This window comes from Argiope bruennichi, chromosome 5, assembly GCF_947563725.1.
Source record: "Argiope bruennichi chromosome 5, qqArgBrue1.1, whole genome shotgun sequence".
Taxonomy (NCBI): domain Eukaryota; kingdom Metazoa; phylum Arthropoda; class Arachnida; order Araneae; family Araneidae; genus Argiope; species Argiope bruennichi.
Window position 1 is genome coordinate 101,706,004 of NC_079155.1, and position 16,683 is coordinate 101,722,686.

General features: G+C 28.8%; 1 protein-coding gene across 1 annotated transcript in view; it reads right to left on the reverse strand.

Annotated features, from left to right (window-relative positions):
- The window catches only part of LOC129968828 (leucine-rich repeat-containing protein 49-like), a 56,157-nt gene extending 47,034 nt beyond the window's left edge, over positions 1-9,123 (reverse strand). The window contains exon 1 of the mRNA XM_056083103.1: positions 8,948-9,123. The gene's annotated coding sequence lies outside the window, so the exon portion shown is untranslated. The remainder of the gene's footprint in view (positions 1-8,947) is intronic.
- Between the last annotated feature and the right edge of the window lie 7,560 nt (positions 9,124-16,683).

Sequence of the window (16,683 nt, forward strand, 5' to 3'; positions counted from 1 at the left end):
AAATATAAGAGATGGCATGCCAAGTCCTGAAACATCTAATTTTATGTCCGAAAATTAGCCGATTTCGAACTTTTTAGTTCAAGAAATAATTTAAAGTTGCATTTTTAAGGACACAAAAACTTAAAAACCTTGAATGATTCTTAAATATTTTCATTGATATATCGGATTATTTTCACATATATTCACTGATAATCAAATAGCCAAATATATATATATATATATATATATATAATATTAGGTAGTAAAAAAATATTACTACATTATTTGTTACAGAATAGCTTCATTTTTGAAACAATCTTTTAAAAAATCTTTATACATTAAAAAAAATTATAATAGGCTTTGAACAGCAACTCAAAAAGTTTTTATAGTATCTTAATTTACGATATAAATTGCCTAGAAATTTTATAACATGGATTTTTAAAATTTTACTAGGAAATAAATCTTTTTACAAAGAATTAGATAGATTTTAGTTATCAGTATTACTTGAGTTATACTGGATTTTCTATTGCCATAAAGAATAATTTGTGGCTGGTTCCAGATCAAATCGATACAATTTTAAAACAAAATTTATCTTACCATCTCGATTTCCATAAAATTTGGTACATTTGTATGGTTTATACAGATTTGAAAGATACCAAATTTCATATCAACTCTTTTTTGAATTACAGCAGTTTAAAACTTCAAAATTATGGTTGGAAATTTTTTGAAATCTCTAGCAGTTCTAATTGTGTTATAGAGCTGGAAAAGACGTCATTTTACAGAATTTTTCATGTTCATTCTTGTGGTATATATGAATTTAAATTTGGCAAAATATAGATCTAGGATTAATATTTCATCGAGTGATTTGCAACATTAACTATTCCTAGAATAAATTATAAAATTTTTTATTTAAATTTGACAAAATTTTTACGGTTTTTCTTGTGATATACAACATATATTAGCCTATATGATGTATATCACTTGAACGAGCATAAAAAATACTAGAAAATGACATCTTCAAACTCTGTAGCACAATCAGGAATGCTGCTAAAACATTAAATAAAATTTCTTTCTATTGCTTTCGGTCTAATTGTTGAATCAAAAATAGGGGATAAAATTTTTGAAACTTTATATAGCTGTAAATCAAAAACGAGTTGATTTTACCTATATGAAGTATGCACATGTCCGAATTACAAAAAAATCTGAGAAGATGAGTTTTATAGAGTGTGTTAAGTTGGAATAATCCTTTTTTTCTATTTAATTTGTTAATAAGTTGGTTGATTTCTGTACAGTGGCAAAAAGACTGAATTATTTATTGAAGAAACGAATCTTTGATTCAAGAAAAGCTCAGAAAATATTTTTTTTTTAACATTTAAATAAATATTTTCATAGCTGTGGGGACTGTGGATAAAAATGAATTCTAGTTATGAAAAGATGGGTAATACCAGTTTTATTTAACAAATAATAAATTACAATTATAGTTTTTCTTTAAAGTAAGATTTCTAAAACTTTTGACTATCTTTTTGACTCTAATATGATTATTGTGAACCCAAAATTGGAAAATAACAAGAAGAAAATTCAGTTAAGACAGTTTTAATGAAACCTTTTAAGATGATGATATTTTTATTTTCTTATAATGTCCAAACGTTATAATTTCTGCAATCCTTGAATGGTTCTGTTTTATTCTACTTGATGATTTTGGTTTAGAGCTTGTATTCGAGGAAACGGATAGGTGCAGACAAAATTGAAAAAAAAATGCTATGTCGTATATGTTTCTTCATTCCTAATATAGATGGCGCCCTGATTTAAATCCACATAAAGGCACAAAAAATGCAGTGATGTCCACAATTGCGGGAACTTTTTGAAAAGTGCAATTTGTAGATACGATGGTTCATAAGAGCAATAGTATTTGTAATAATACCATGAATCTATATAATTTTAAAGATAATTTAATTGAAAATGTAATGCATTAAATTTTATTCAAATTCCATTATTTTTTTTAAAAAAAGGGATATCCAAATAATTTAAAAGAAGAAGCAAACCTTATGTAAGTTGATAAAACAGGTTTAAACAACCAAAATAATGGCATCTTGTTATCAGTAGAATTCAGCAATTGATGCCATGCTTTAAAGTTGAGAATTTATTAATTTTTTTTTATTGCTATCAAACTGGTTATTTTTTTTTTTCTTTTGTATTCTTTCATTTGTAAGTTGTCAAAACTTTTTTTTTAAAGGAGGAATTGCACAGAGATTTGAATAGTCACGCAAAAATCGATGTAAAATTTTACTATTACATTAACAAGACTTTAGTTGTAATGAAATTAGATAGAAATGTAATGGATAAACTAATTAAAGGCCGTACTTCTGAATTTTTGAAGAAGTTTAAGGACACTCGGTCACTAGAATACCAAATTGGTTAAGACATGGAAAGGCGCACACCAAGTGGTTTTAGAATAACTAGATGACTGTGTACATGATAGTAGAAAATACAAAGAATAAAGATAGAATATAGATACAAGAAAATACAAAGATAGAATATACTAAGTGAAGTTGTGCAATAGTATTTGAAGTTGAACCCTTCAATGCATATTGTAGAAATCTGCTCTAAATGCAAAAATGCCACAAAAAAATTCCATTTTTAAAGGCGGAACAAAGGTTGAAAAGAATAAACTGGATGAAACCCCCATGTTAATGGAGCAGTGTGATTTGGATTGACACCAAAATCTCACAATTTGGTAGCGATGTTATAAAATACATAAGAAGATTAACAAAAGTTATATTGCATTACACCAGTTTTTAAATATCCAATTAATGTTATTATTTGGGGTTGTAAAGCAGTAAGAGAGTAGATAGAATTTGTGTGATTATTGGGAATATAAATGCCTCAAAACATTTAAATGAAATACTCCTTCCTAAACTAATGTCTTTCATATGTGATCTTTTTCCAGATAATTAGGAATTTATATTTTATCAAGATTCAGCTCTATACTGTATGTTGCCCCAGTAAGAAAACAATGGTTTTAGAACACTCATATTTCATTACTGAAATGTCCTGGGAATCGCCCAAACCTTAATACTATTAAAACTCTACGGAAGTGGCTAAAGAAAACTTGTGATGCAAAAGCAGTATATTAATTAAACTCAGTTAATTGAAGCAATAATTCAATAAAAATATTACATTATAACAGTTGAAAAACAAAAGTACTGGTGAATTACATGGGACAGCGTTGCAAGACTAACTGATGTACTGAAAGTTAAACAACTATGTATTAACTATCATAAATGAGAGTTCTTATATATGTCATTATTTCTATATTTTCTTCTTCTTTACAACTATTACTCAAATATAAATATGCTTTATAAAAACAATTTTATTAAATTCTTGGTTTAATTATCTTGAAAATAATATATAATTTTATCGTATTTCTTTTAATAAAATTGCTGTAACGAGCTATCAAATCTCAAAAATGCATTTTTTTCAAAAATTTTCCACGATTTTGGTCACTATTGTAAGTGTTTTATATTTCCATTTGTAATAGTATCATGGTCCCAAGATTTCATTTTGACCTAAGCATAAGGGAACAGAAACTGAAAATAGTTTGTTGTGTTTAACATCTGAGCACTGAAATAGTTTCATTAAATTATTGTAACTAAGAGAAATCATACTACTCTAAAATTTAATTACATTACTTGCGTATTTTCATCTGGAAAATAAATAAGTATCATTAATATGTGGAACTGAAGATGTAATAAAAACAATAAGGAATTTAGTAATTTTTTTTAACTTAATGTGCAGTTTTAAATCTTTTTCCGGGAAGAATTATTCTTTAATGTTTTCATTCGATATATCTTAATGAAAAACATTATTAGTTTTCCAACTAATGACCGAATGTGCATCAGGTAGTTGTTTCCAAGTGACAAAGTAAATAACACCCAGACCATAGAATATATTCGCGAACTTTATCCGTTTTCGGCTCTTAAAAAAGTAGTGTGCGCACAAAGATATCATCTTTGATACCTTTCCCTTCCACATCTCAGAGATTATATCGACAGCAATTAAATACGAATCTGCTTACATTACCATTATACAGGCTATATATTCTAATTATGATTCAATTGTATGGAGGGGGGGTATGAGTTATCATGTTTCCATATAAACGTAAGAAGGGGGGAAAAAACTTCCCTAATGTGAACGATGAAGCTTTAGCGAATATACGTATCGTGTATGTAATATGGTCTTCTTATAATGAAAACTATGGGAAATTTACTTTTTCTAACGAAATTGCAAAAATCTTTTTTTAGAGTTTCAAGTTTGTAAATTTTAAATTCTTACATTTTTATGTTTCGAATATTTTTGCATGTCTTTCTTAATAATAAGGAGTTAATACTAATCTGTAAAGTGTTTTCATAATTAAAAATGTTTTTTTTTTCATATTTTTTGCGAACTTGATAAGCGGTCGAGACTAATAGTTTATGATGGCCTTTGAAGTATTTTTATACATTGCTAATGTTCAAAAAAGTCTGGGGAAAAAAGAAAGATAAATGTTGCAAAGTTCTTCCAGTTTACGGTAATCATAAATATTCTTTTCTTTGAACTTAAACATCTTATTTTAAACTTATGAAAAAAAACTGAATTCTATTCTGAATTCTGTAAAAAATATATTATATTCTTTATATGACTAATCTTGGTCTGTTTTTTTTTTATTTATTTTTTTCCTCTCCTCAGTACAAGTGAGCAAATCAATAAATTGCAAGAAAGAGCTTTACAAATCATGTACTTCGTAGCAACTACAATTGCCATAGTTATTTTTACATATTTGCAACGCAGGAGCATAAATACAATCTATTTCAGAGTGGAACCCAACTTATATAAACTAACGGCGTAGTATTGTAATATTAGTAAGAACCGATTTAGGTCTTTGGAGCAAACATCCGGACAAAGTGCTGTTAGCTTTTCAACAGCAAGTATCCAGAATTAACCACCGATCCACTCAGGTTTACTGTCGCTTATCAGATGGAGGAGGGATGATTAGGATACCACTAAGAATAGAACGTTATCGTTTGCAAATAAAGACCACAAGTTCAGCTTAGAAATTTTATTTTACTTATCTTTAAATTGATATTAGTTGGTATTAACCTTTCACGAAAAAGACAAAAATTATCGTGAAAGATTATCATTGTTTCTCACAAAAAATAATAAAAGTCTTTTCAATTCTGTTTATTTGCTCTACCGATTGTAATATTTGCTTAAAACTAATATTACCTCAAGTGTAACATTTAAAACTCAATCATAAGTTTAGCTAATAGGCATTTAGAAATAAGAAAATATTTTATCTAACAGGGGCGTAGAATATTTTAATACATTCAATATATAATAAAATATATTTTTCCTTTATAATATTTATAAATATTAAATGAAATTGTATTAAACCAATTTTCAAATTTTCATTTTCATTACAAAGTATTTTGTGTCAAAAATTTAACTTTATTTTAACAGTCATAGTTGCGTACTGAAACTTTTTTTTACCCATTGCATATATTCAGAAGGTTGGAGATATGCAAGTCAAAACGACTTTTTTTAAAAAAAATTATGAATTAAAAATTAAAATTTTTTTGCACTAATTTCTGAAAATATTATTGGACAAAAGTGATTTTGCATCGTCTTAAATCTTAAAAAATTCTTTTTAATAATATCAATTTAAATGCCGTACATTTTTTTTTTTTTTTTTGCCGAGTTTAAGAATAAAAAAAAAATTCTTTCATAGTTTGTAGCGTAATTTGTGAACAACAATTTGTTATACTGAAATTCAAATTATTTCTCTTACTTCATCAAATATTCAATTGCATAATTTTCTTCTATTTTTTAAAAGCAAAAGAAAGATTTTCTTTATTATCTGCTCCATTTGCATGACAATAAGAAAATGAAACTATAATATTGCGAAAAGTAAAATGCAATAAGATAGATTTCCCAAACAGTTATATTTTTTATTGCTCTAAGATTTCCTAAGATTTAACTCCTTATAATGGTTTGGGTGCATAATAAACAGATCAAATGTAAGACTATTCAAATAACTTGACTTCAATGCATACCGTAATTTTATGTCTAAAAATACTCTGTTGATGGAATCATAACCAATTTGTCGCCAAAGGCGGCTAGCATATAAATAAATTGATTTATATAACAGCGTGATAAGTGATAATGATTCTTAACTTTTTTACACTTGGAATGCAATTTACCATAAAAGTTTTAATAGATACTCTTTCAATGATTTTAATACAATTTTGGAATCGCAGTTTTCTAATATAAAAGCTGTTGTTATGCTATCCATATGGTTATACACTTCATACTAACACATTCTCTAAGAATTGTTGGTTATAATTCACTTTTACATCTTCTGTTACTATATCTCGCAAATTAATTATTTCACATTTTTATATATTCTTTTCTAGTGTTTTCGCATCTCCCTCGTCAAAGAGAACATGCTGCATCTTGATAAACACTGGTATATATTATTGTCTCCAGCAACTTTAATTAAATTAAAAACATTATAGGAACTGCACTTATGAAGCATTACGAGTATTAGCATTGTAAGTTGATTTTCTGTTTTAGTTTGAGGAAGTGTGAAACCTAGACAAAACACATTTGATAGTCAATGATATTAAGTAATTTCTTCTGTTAAGGTAGAAATGATATTGTTGTTGTTACTTATTGCACTTGACTTAGACAAGCCCGCTGACAAAGTCAGCGATTTAAGCCGAGTTCGTGCACTAGCTTTTGAGGGTAAGGGCCATGAGCACTCCAGGGTAGAAGTCTGACTTCTAGCTCATATGAAGATGGCACTACACAACCCCTTTTTAAAGGGGTTGTGTAGTGCTTATCTTTTTCTATCTGTGAGGGGGGGCTCTTTTATACACCTCACAGATAGAAAACAAGGTAAAGAACAACGTGTTAGAACCCGATACGCCCAGCGGCAGAGGAAGACGCGCTACCTCTATGCCAGGACGCCGGTAGAAATGATATTAATTGCATTCGATTTATATACACGTCAATCCAAATGCTCATTTTGGAATGGCTGGAATGTAATTTTCTATCTAATAAAAATGAAATCTTATTCGCTTTACTATGATTTTTTTCTCGAAATTTATTATGCAACCATTTTTATTGTATTCGACGTTATACAAGTCATCCCTTGATTTTGATCACGCACCGTGTAAAGGATTTTTTAAAAAAATACTTCCCGCAGTTAACTGGTTAAAGTAATGAAGTAGTCGCTCGGATGGTAAATATCAGACTAGAGAACTGCCAGATTAATAAAAGCACCAGAAGGGTGAAAATCCATTAAAAAATTTTAATAGCAAAATCTATGTTTATTGCACAAAATATGTAAAATTATGCAGAAGATCATATTATTTCTGAGATACATTATTAAGTATAATCCAAAATATGTGCTGCTTGTTTTGCAACTGACATTTTTTTCTTTTTACACTTTTTACCCACTCGATTTTCAGAAAGCATCAGACTACTGAATGAGCTAGATTAACGAAGTGTAGAATTATCAAGTTGTTCATTCTACTTAACATCGGTTTCAAAATCGAGTAAATACAGTAATACGCCTTACATTTTATTAGCTGGCCAGATTTGAAATCTGCATGTCTAAATATTTCTGTTTTTAGAAAATTTTTAAAATAATTTTGAGCCATTTTTTTATTGTTTTTCTAAGCATTGAGCTTTTTTTAAAGGTAAAATCATCACTTTTATCACGTGTTGTTTGCTTCCTTTGATAAGAAGAGTCGGTTACACCGTATAAATCTCAAGAGAGACAATGCTGTCTTTCTGAGGTTCATCACATTTGGAGCCTCGGTAATAAATAACGAATTTTCTGTCTTATTTATGGAGCAGAAAACAATCTCTTTTTACAGGTTAACATTGCAGCTTATCTTATATGACTTTAGCAGTTTCAGTGAAGTGGGGCATGTAATTTATGGCGTTCTACATACAGTATTTTGGACCTTTTCAGTTATCTCTGGTCTTTTTTAAAGCTTCGACGAAATGAAACATTAAAAAATATCTATGCTAAAAAGAAATGAGCTGTAAATTCGCTTATCACAAAAATAGCCGAAAAAAGTATTAACATTCAATTAACCATTTTCCTGTCTAGATATGAAATAAATACCTCCTTGGCTCTTACTGCGATTTTATTCAAGATGTCCACCCTGTTCATGGCACAGTAGACAATTTTTAAACCGTCAGAGATATACTTCCATTTGAAAAAAAAAATGTTCTAAATAATACTGACCATTCAAATAACATAATTTATATCGTACGTTGTTTAACCCTGGTCAACAATGCTCTATATACAGCGTTTTTAATCTTTTCAATTATATTTTGTCTTTTTAAAATTTGACAGTCAAGAAATTGTAAAAAAATATTTGTTTTAAAAAGAAATGAACTGTAAATTTTTATTGAATTAAGTATTGACAGTTTCCCTACGTAGATATAAAAATAATGCTTTCCTTGCTCTTATGACTTCATTATTCACTTTAATCATAATACCGTAAGCAATTTCTAAACCGATAAATATAAGAATATATTTCATATTGAAAAATATTCAATAAGTGTTGTTGTTGATGATGATGATGATATCATGTCCGCGTTACCACGGAAAGGGGGTGCAGTAGCTTCTGAGGGTAAAGACCCTGAGCCCCCGAGGGCAGAAGTCTGACTTCTAGCTCATATGAAGATAAGTGTTGTTAAGATAGATTTATATTCTATGTTGTTTGTGTCAATGAATATATTTCTGAAAAAATTATTAAGTCTGCATTTCCAAGAAGTCCCCCAGTTCTATAAGTCATATTTTGCAAAATATTCTTGAGACAGTAACATTTCAACCCTTTGATATATTTGATAGAAGCGATTTCGAGAGCTTTTATAATTTCGATTTACGACAAGAAGGTTTTGACTTACTTACCGAAGGTAGCTTGTTTCAGGTGCCTAATTGTTTTGGGAACGCCAATCTTCAAAAATGGCTTCTGTCAAAAGGACTGTAAGCATTTTATTATACATGGCAGTGGTTTCTTCTTTCCATAACCATTTTTTGCGCTTTAAGATGATAAGAGACAGGGAGAAAATAGGGCCGCCACGAACAAAATCGAGACCTAGTGCAAACTTGATTTGCCAGGCTAGAAACAAATTTCGTATTAATTCAATAATTGATGAAAAAATTACTTAAAGAATAAATGAAAATATCGAGAATTGAATTATTTTTAATAATTTAATATTTCAATCACAAAAATGATAGTTAAATAAGGAAAAATGACTTCATAAACTTTTAACGTACAAAACCGAGATATAATTATTAGAATATGGGACTTTTTGTTTTGTTTTTCTTATGTGCTTTATACAATTCTAATAAAAATATGATTACAATTTAGGTAATTATTTTGTCTAATTTGGATCAGAACGTTTGAGAAAACAAAAATCGTTCTTGACTATTTTTGTATTTTAAGTAATTTTTTAAAATTATTATTTTCAATCGTGTACTGCGATTCAAACCTCTCAACTTATCATGGTGGATGTGAAATGCCGAAATATCTTGTGATAATACTCGAATGTATGTATATTCGGATTAAAATAAAATAAACACAAAAACAACAAAGACTGTGGCATTTTTCTTTTTATTGCTAAATCTACCAGCTGTAAGGGCCTTCAGGAATGATGGTTTTTGTGTGCTTGACCTTTTGCGAGCTTCTCAGACTAGCCCTGTCTTAAAAGATTAATAGTGCATTTTAAAAATTTACGTGGACTTAACTATCCGCTCACGAGCATAATTAGCACAAAATGTGAAATTTTATTGCTTAATAACTTAATTTTAATAAATATAATCTAATTTTTCTTAATAATTTAATTTTTTAATTAATTTTAATAATTTAATTTTATATCTTAATTTTTTAATGAAAGAATTGCCATTGTAGTGCTGGCTTATCGATAAATGACCAGTATAGATACCGATCCTTTCTTTTTTTGGTAAAACATCAAAAATAATCTCTTATATAAAGATTATTGTAATAATATAAATGAATAATTACTGCATTATCACTATGGTCTAGTCATTTGGCAGTTTTCACACGAATGCATAGCAAATTCCATTATTGCTGAAGGAACTGAGCTGTGGGAATTTTTTATTCTAAATAGAAAACATGTAATAAATATTTATTCAAACTTTTATTTCAATAATTCAGAGCAAAATAAGCGTGCTTAAATTTTTTGGAATCTCATTAAGACAAATTCTTTACAAAATTGATATTGTCTTAGTTAAATTATTGAAAATTTCAAATAATATTTTATGATCAGAAAATCACACTAAAAATGTCAATGAGATAAATAGTTTAGACTAGAAAAATGATAGTGAAAATAAAGTGAAATAAAATTCTTGAGGTTAAAAGCCAAAAAAATCGTGTTTTTTTTTTTTTTTTTTTTTTTTTAATGTATGTCGATGAATAATATTTTCCGGATATTCACTTATTAAACAAAATTTCGTTATTAAACGAATCTTTAAAAACAAGTTATCTCGTCCATTACTGAATTGTTTTGACAAAATTTTTTAAAAATAATAATATAACGTGTTATCGACTTTTGACAATTATTACCTACGTATTATCCACGTGATATTTCTCAGAATTTCATTTATTTAACTGATTTTGTTATTCCAGGGTTAAATGAAGCTTTAAAAATATGTTGTTTATTACTGAATTGTTTTGACAGAAAAGAATTTAAAAAGTAATATATGGTATGTTATCTACGTTTGGCAAGCGATTTTTTAACTGTTATTTGAAAAACTAGAAATAAAAATAAAAATAAAGAAGCTTTTGAAATGCATATTATATTTATTCCAGCTATTATTTCACTCATTCGAAACAAAACAGTCATACCTTAATTGTTAAAACAGGTAAAATTAAAAAAAATTATCTTGTCTTAGTTTTATTACATAAAACTACAAATAATATTTTACAATTAGAAACTTATCCTAAAAATCAACGGACAAAATGGTCGATACTAAAACTCTAAAAACGACGATAAACTGTAGTAATATTCTCCTTCAGTATTCACCTAATTAAAGGGTAATTTTTGAAATGTATTTCCAAGAGTTATTTATTTATTTATTTTACGTTTTTTCATATTTAGATATTTAATGAAGCTTTGAAAATAAGTTATGCTATCTATGACTGAACTTTTTTGACAGAATTTAATATTTGTTTAAAAGTAATATATGGGGAATTATTTTCTTTTGATGAAAGGTAAATTTATATTGATATTTCGAAAAGCTTGGTAAAAATAAGATGAAAGGTAAGAATTTTTTTTTTAAAGTCGATATTTTCAATTTTTATTGTAATGATTTAGAGCAGATCGCTCATACGTAAATTTGAGGATTGGATTATCTCCTTTAATTGGAATATCTTCTTTGAGACAGCTTTTGAAAAAGTCTAAATAATTCTAAAACAGTAATGTTCAAAGCTTTATAATTCGACCAATTTTGGTCGCATAAGAACAGAATTTTCTTTTTTGTTTAAAATAGTGTCAAATATAAGCGTTAAAAATATTCTATTAAACATAACTAATAAGACCATGGGAAGTATTTAAAAATTTAGAATTCATAATTTTTTCAACAGTACATTTTTGACTCAAACAATATAAAATATAAGCCTTTGAATAATTTTAAGCATTTTTCCAACTAAAATTATATATCTTTCTCGAATGGATTAGAGATTAGCAATCGGATCACGATTAGAAAAGACACACAGTGCATTTCTTTTGTGAATGCATCATTTTATTAAAAAAATTATCAAATAAGTATACGTCTTGTAGCTTGTTTGATACAGTCATACAGTGCCCGAAAAAATTATAAGGACACGCGAAAAATTGCCAAATCTGGAAGCCTTGTTTACAGAATCGTATGCAAATTTTTGCAGCAAAAATAGAAGTAAAACTAAAATATTTTATGCGTAAAGTAATTAAAATTTTCAATTTTAAATCTGCTAAAATTTAAATTTTGATTTTTAAACCTAAATGAAAACGGAAAAAAGTATAAAGACATTGCTTTTTCTCCAGTAATTATTTAAAAATTTGCATATTTGAAAGCATAAAATGACAATTCCGAGTTAAAAGATTCATTTGCGAAAAGAATTTCCCACTCGGCGACTTTCAGTGTGAATTTTTAAACGATGCCCAAAGGAACTCAACTTTCTGACTCTGAAAAAGGAAAAATTGTTGCTTTTCGAGAATGTGGATTAAATGGATAGGAAATTTCAAAAAAAAAAAAAAAAAAAAAAAAAAATCAAGAGATCTAAAACGGTGGTTTATAATTTTCTAAAAAAACCTGGGATGTATGGTATGAAAAAGCGAACTGGGAGACCAGAAATTCTCACTCGTCGACAAAAAAGTATGATTGTAAGGAGAGCTTGCGAGAAAAGAGAAACCGCAAATGAAGTTAGACAAAATTTGAGTTTACCATGCTCAACAAGGACTGTTCAAAATGTTTTGAATAAATATCTTCAAGTTTCTTATGGAAAATTAGTGTCACGCCCCCCTCTTACAAATCATCATAAGAAAAGAAGAGTTTCTTTGCCAAAAAAATACATTTCTCTTGGTCAAAAGTGGGGTGATGTAATTTTTTCGGGCAAAAAAAAGTTCATTCTTGATGGAACTGATGGTTTTCGTTATTTTTTGTTATGATCTGCGAAAGACCAAGGAAGTGTTTTCCAGGCGTCAATAGGGTGGTGCCTCGGTTATGGTATAGGGCTCTTTTGCGGCAAATGGAACCACTCGAATTGTATTTATCAACCATAAAATGAATTCGGACAGGTATGTTGATATGTTAGGAGAAAGTTTGTTACCTGAAGCGCCACTAATTACTTCAGGGGACTATATTTTTCAGCAGGATAATGCTTCGATATACGTTTCTACGAGTGCAAAACTCTGGTTTGAAGCTAATTCTGTAAATTTACTTGATTGGCCGGCGAGAAGTCTCGATCTTAATCCAATCGAAAACTTATGGGGACTTCTAGCCCGAGAAGTTTATAAAAACGGCACACAGTATCAATGTACACAAGATCTTGTCGTCGCTATCAAAGACGCTTGGGAAAAAATATCTGTGGACATTTTAAAAGATCTTTCAGGATCTATGACCTCTCGGCTTATTCAAGTGATTGAAAAAAAAGGTAGTTTTCTTCATTATTGAAACATTTTTTAAGTATTTTATAACATGTCCTTATAATTTTTTCCGTATTTCCTTTAAAGTTAAATTTTTTTAAATCAATATTTTGAAGCTAAATTATGTTTTTTATGTTATATAAGTGTTATCACAAAATTATGCTGCAGAAGTAAGAAATATAAAAAGTTCATTTAGGTGAAATGGAAATAAAGCATATTTTCAAGCAAATACACGTTGTCCTTATACTTTTTTCGCGCACTGTATAAGTGGTATTTCAAACGGACGGAATTAGAAATGAAATTAGACGGATTTAGAAAGCCTCATATGATTTTTTTATGAACATATGATTTTTTTAAAGAAATTTTTCGTTCCTTCAATTTTCTGCTTTTTCGGATTTGAAGAATCAACTGATGGTAGCATTCTGTTTATCTTTTTCCTTTGATGAAATGATTAAAGAACAATAAAGACTCTTTTAGATAGAGCAATGTAATAGATAAAAAGAATGGTTGGGAAAACATTGGGCACTTACAATTAAAATGGTTTTAACTCTAAAAAATGTATAAAACTGACTCTTGATAGAGTCAATGCGCACTAGATCTAGCAACAACTTTTCGGAGGAATTGAATATCGAACTTATATCCCTCCGATTCCTAAACCTGCATTTCATCTCCAAATCAATGTGATCTTAAGAAGGTGAATGAAATGCAGTTCCAAAGAAAGAAAAAAACATTGTGTATTCTAATTGAAATATAATATTGCAAAATAATTGAGACTGTCTTGGATGAACAACATTTCGAAAGTGCTAGAATTCAGAGTGATTTTATCAACTATTTCAAAAGGCTCATGTTATTCCAGATGTGGATTGTCGCGCCAGAAGTGAAGCGAGCTGTAGACGTCATGTTCTGTCTTTCTTCTTTCTTTTGATCAAATAATTCTTAATTTCTTTTTCGTCTGAAAAAACAATGTATTGTATAAATAAAATGTAAATAGTCTGAATTAAATTATTTTTATAATGTGCAAGTCTATATCCTTTTGTGTGGTGCTACAATATCTAGTGAACTTAACGCTGTAAGCATTGTATCAAATATCTTGATGCTTGTAGCTTAGCTAGAAAGAAATGGATATTATAGTTCTTGCCTTGAGAAAGCATGTCATCAAGAGAACTTTTGTTAGGAAATGCATGATTTTCTTTTGTCTCTTTCTTAAGTTTTTCTAGGGTATCGATTTTTTGCGATCTGATAAAATTGAAACATATCTTTTAAATTCCTTGGTTTTTATTTTAATTTTTTACAATTAAATTATTTCTTATTTAAATTCAAATAGAGTAAAAAAAAAAAAAAAAAAGCACATTCAAAAGTAATGTTCAGAGATTCTGAAATTAAAACTAATCGAGTTTTGAAGTTTTGAATTTCATTATTTTAGGCCAATCAACGAACATCTCAAGGGTGCACTGCTTTAAGTCAGTTGATGATCACCAGAATCTTATAATGAATGAAATAGAGATATAGTGTAGTAAATTAGTATTTTCAGTAACACATTTATAGATCCAAATATAATTAGCGTCTTCGGCAATTAGCTGCTAGCCCTTCATCTATATATCAAAAATAATTGGAAAATCAAAGAACCATTCCCCCAAAACAGTGCATCGATTTCGCCAAATTTTGTTTTTTATGAAATTAATGCCACCAGTTTTATATTAAAATCACATGCTATCAAGTAAGCGGCGCACTTTTATAACCACAGTCCATTTCCGAGAGATGCTTCAAAAGCATTATTCACTGTACATTCGTTGATGAAAAACTGATGAAAATCGCCAGTAACAACCACTAAATAAAACTTCTAATATGCCGATTGTGTCAATTTTTATTTCATTTGAAAGCTCACGACTCTTTAATATGTTGTCAGTTTGCTTCCTTTATCCCCAAAATTCCAGAAAATATTATAGAACAGAATTATCTATAACATTATAGAATATTAAGATTGCAAAACACAAATTAGAGAGAGAGCTCCTAGATTCAACAATTGGACCAAGTTATCCTTTACTAACTTCGCCACTTTGCAGGCATAGATAGCCAATCAGAATGGAATGATTTCTCATTATTAAGTAATCATAATTTAAAATAATATTTTATTTTGTTTTGATAAGATATTTTTCATAAAAATTCGTTGGCACGTCTATATTAATATCAGAAGTATATAAGCCAAAGACGGCTAGTATTATTAAGAATGACTTATTCATGTTAATCAACTTTGAAGAACTATATCTTATCACAACAAATGTATAATAAATGTATCGTTACAATAGTATAGCTAAATTTTGCGCAATAATCAGAATGGACCAATCTGATTGCATGCTGGAAAACTGTCGATTGCGAAAATTGGCGGAATCATTCTAGTTTTTGAAATGGAGGGCTGTGTCAAAATTTTATTTTGCAATATCTCTAGAAATGAAGAGGAAGGAAATAAGCAATCATTGATGGCGTATTGAGGAGTCATGAGCATTCATGGAAAAGATCCCTTTATCCCTTAATGGCACATCTAAGAGTTATGAGCTTATGTATGAAATAAATCTTTTTGAGATCGGCTCAGTGGTAAGGTTTGGCGAAATTTGTCACAAAATTTCTCCATATAGAGTGTGCAGTGACGCTTTTTTTTGTTCGATTTCTCCCGACATTAAAGGTGGTAGAAGGTAATCTACCCTTGATGGCATATTTAGGAGTCATAAGGTTGCATATGAAATAAAATTTTTAGTTATTTATTCAGTGATTGGGATTAAGGATTCCCTTTCGTGGGATCGCTCCATAGAGAATAATAGTAAAATTTTATTTTTTTAAATTTCCTCCGAAAATGGAGGACGATGGGAAGAAAGCGACCCTTGATGATATATCTAAAGGCTATGAGCTTTCATATGAAACAAATTTGGCGAAATCGAACCAGTGGTTGAAGCTGGACAACTGGTTCATTGGTTTTTATTTTAGTATATATTCAAATATACATACACTTTAAATAATTTAGAGCAACTTTTCAAATGTAAGTATATGTCTATCTCTATGGCTTAGAAATTAAAGAATTGGAGCATGATTAAAGGGAAAATTCTGCGTATGTAAATAAATGTTTCGTAAATTTAGTTTTCAACGGTAGTTAATACTGTTAAATATTAAGTATTAAGTTTTCAACAGTAGTTAATACTGTTAATATTGTCAACTTAACAACGAAGTTAAGTTGACAATATTTCATTACAGTATAACCTTTTTTTTTTTTTTTTTTTTTGCAAAGTGATCTGAAAGTCATCACAAAAATATGCTTTATCTGTTTGAGACGCATTCTTACTGTTTGGTTTGAGAACAACAATCTGTCGTCGTTTCTTCGTAAAATCAACAAACTTTCTCTTCCCGCCATCGGAAAATGATGCAACGCGTCGTGAGAATTGCGAATGAATGGAACACCTGTTAACGCAAGCGTCCCGTGACAGCACCTGATTAAGGGCAATCTACCCA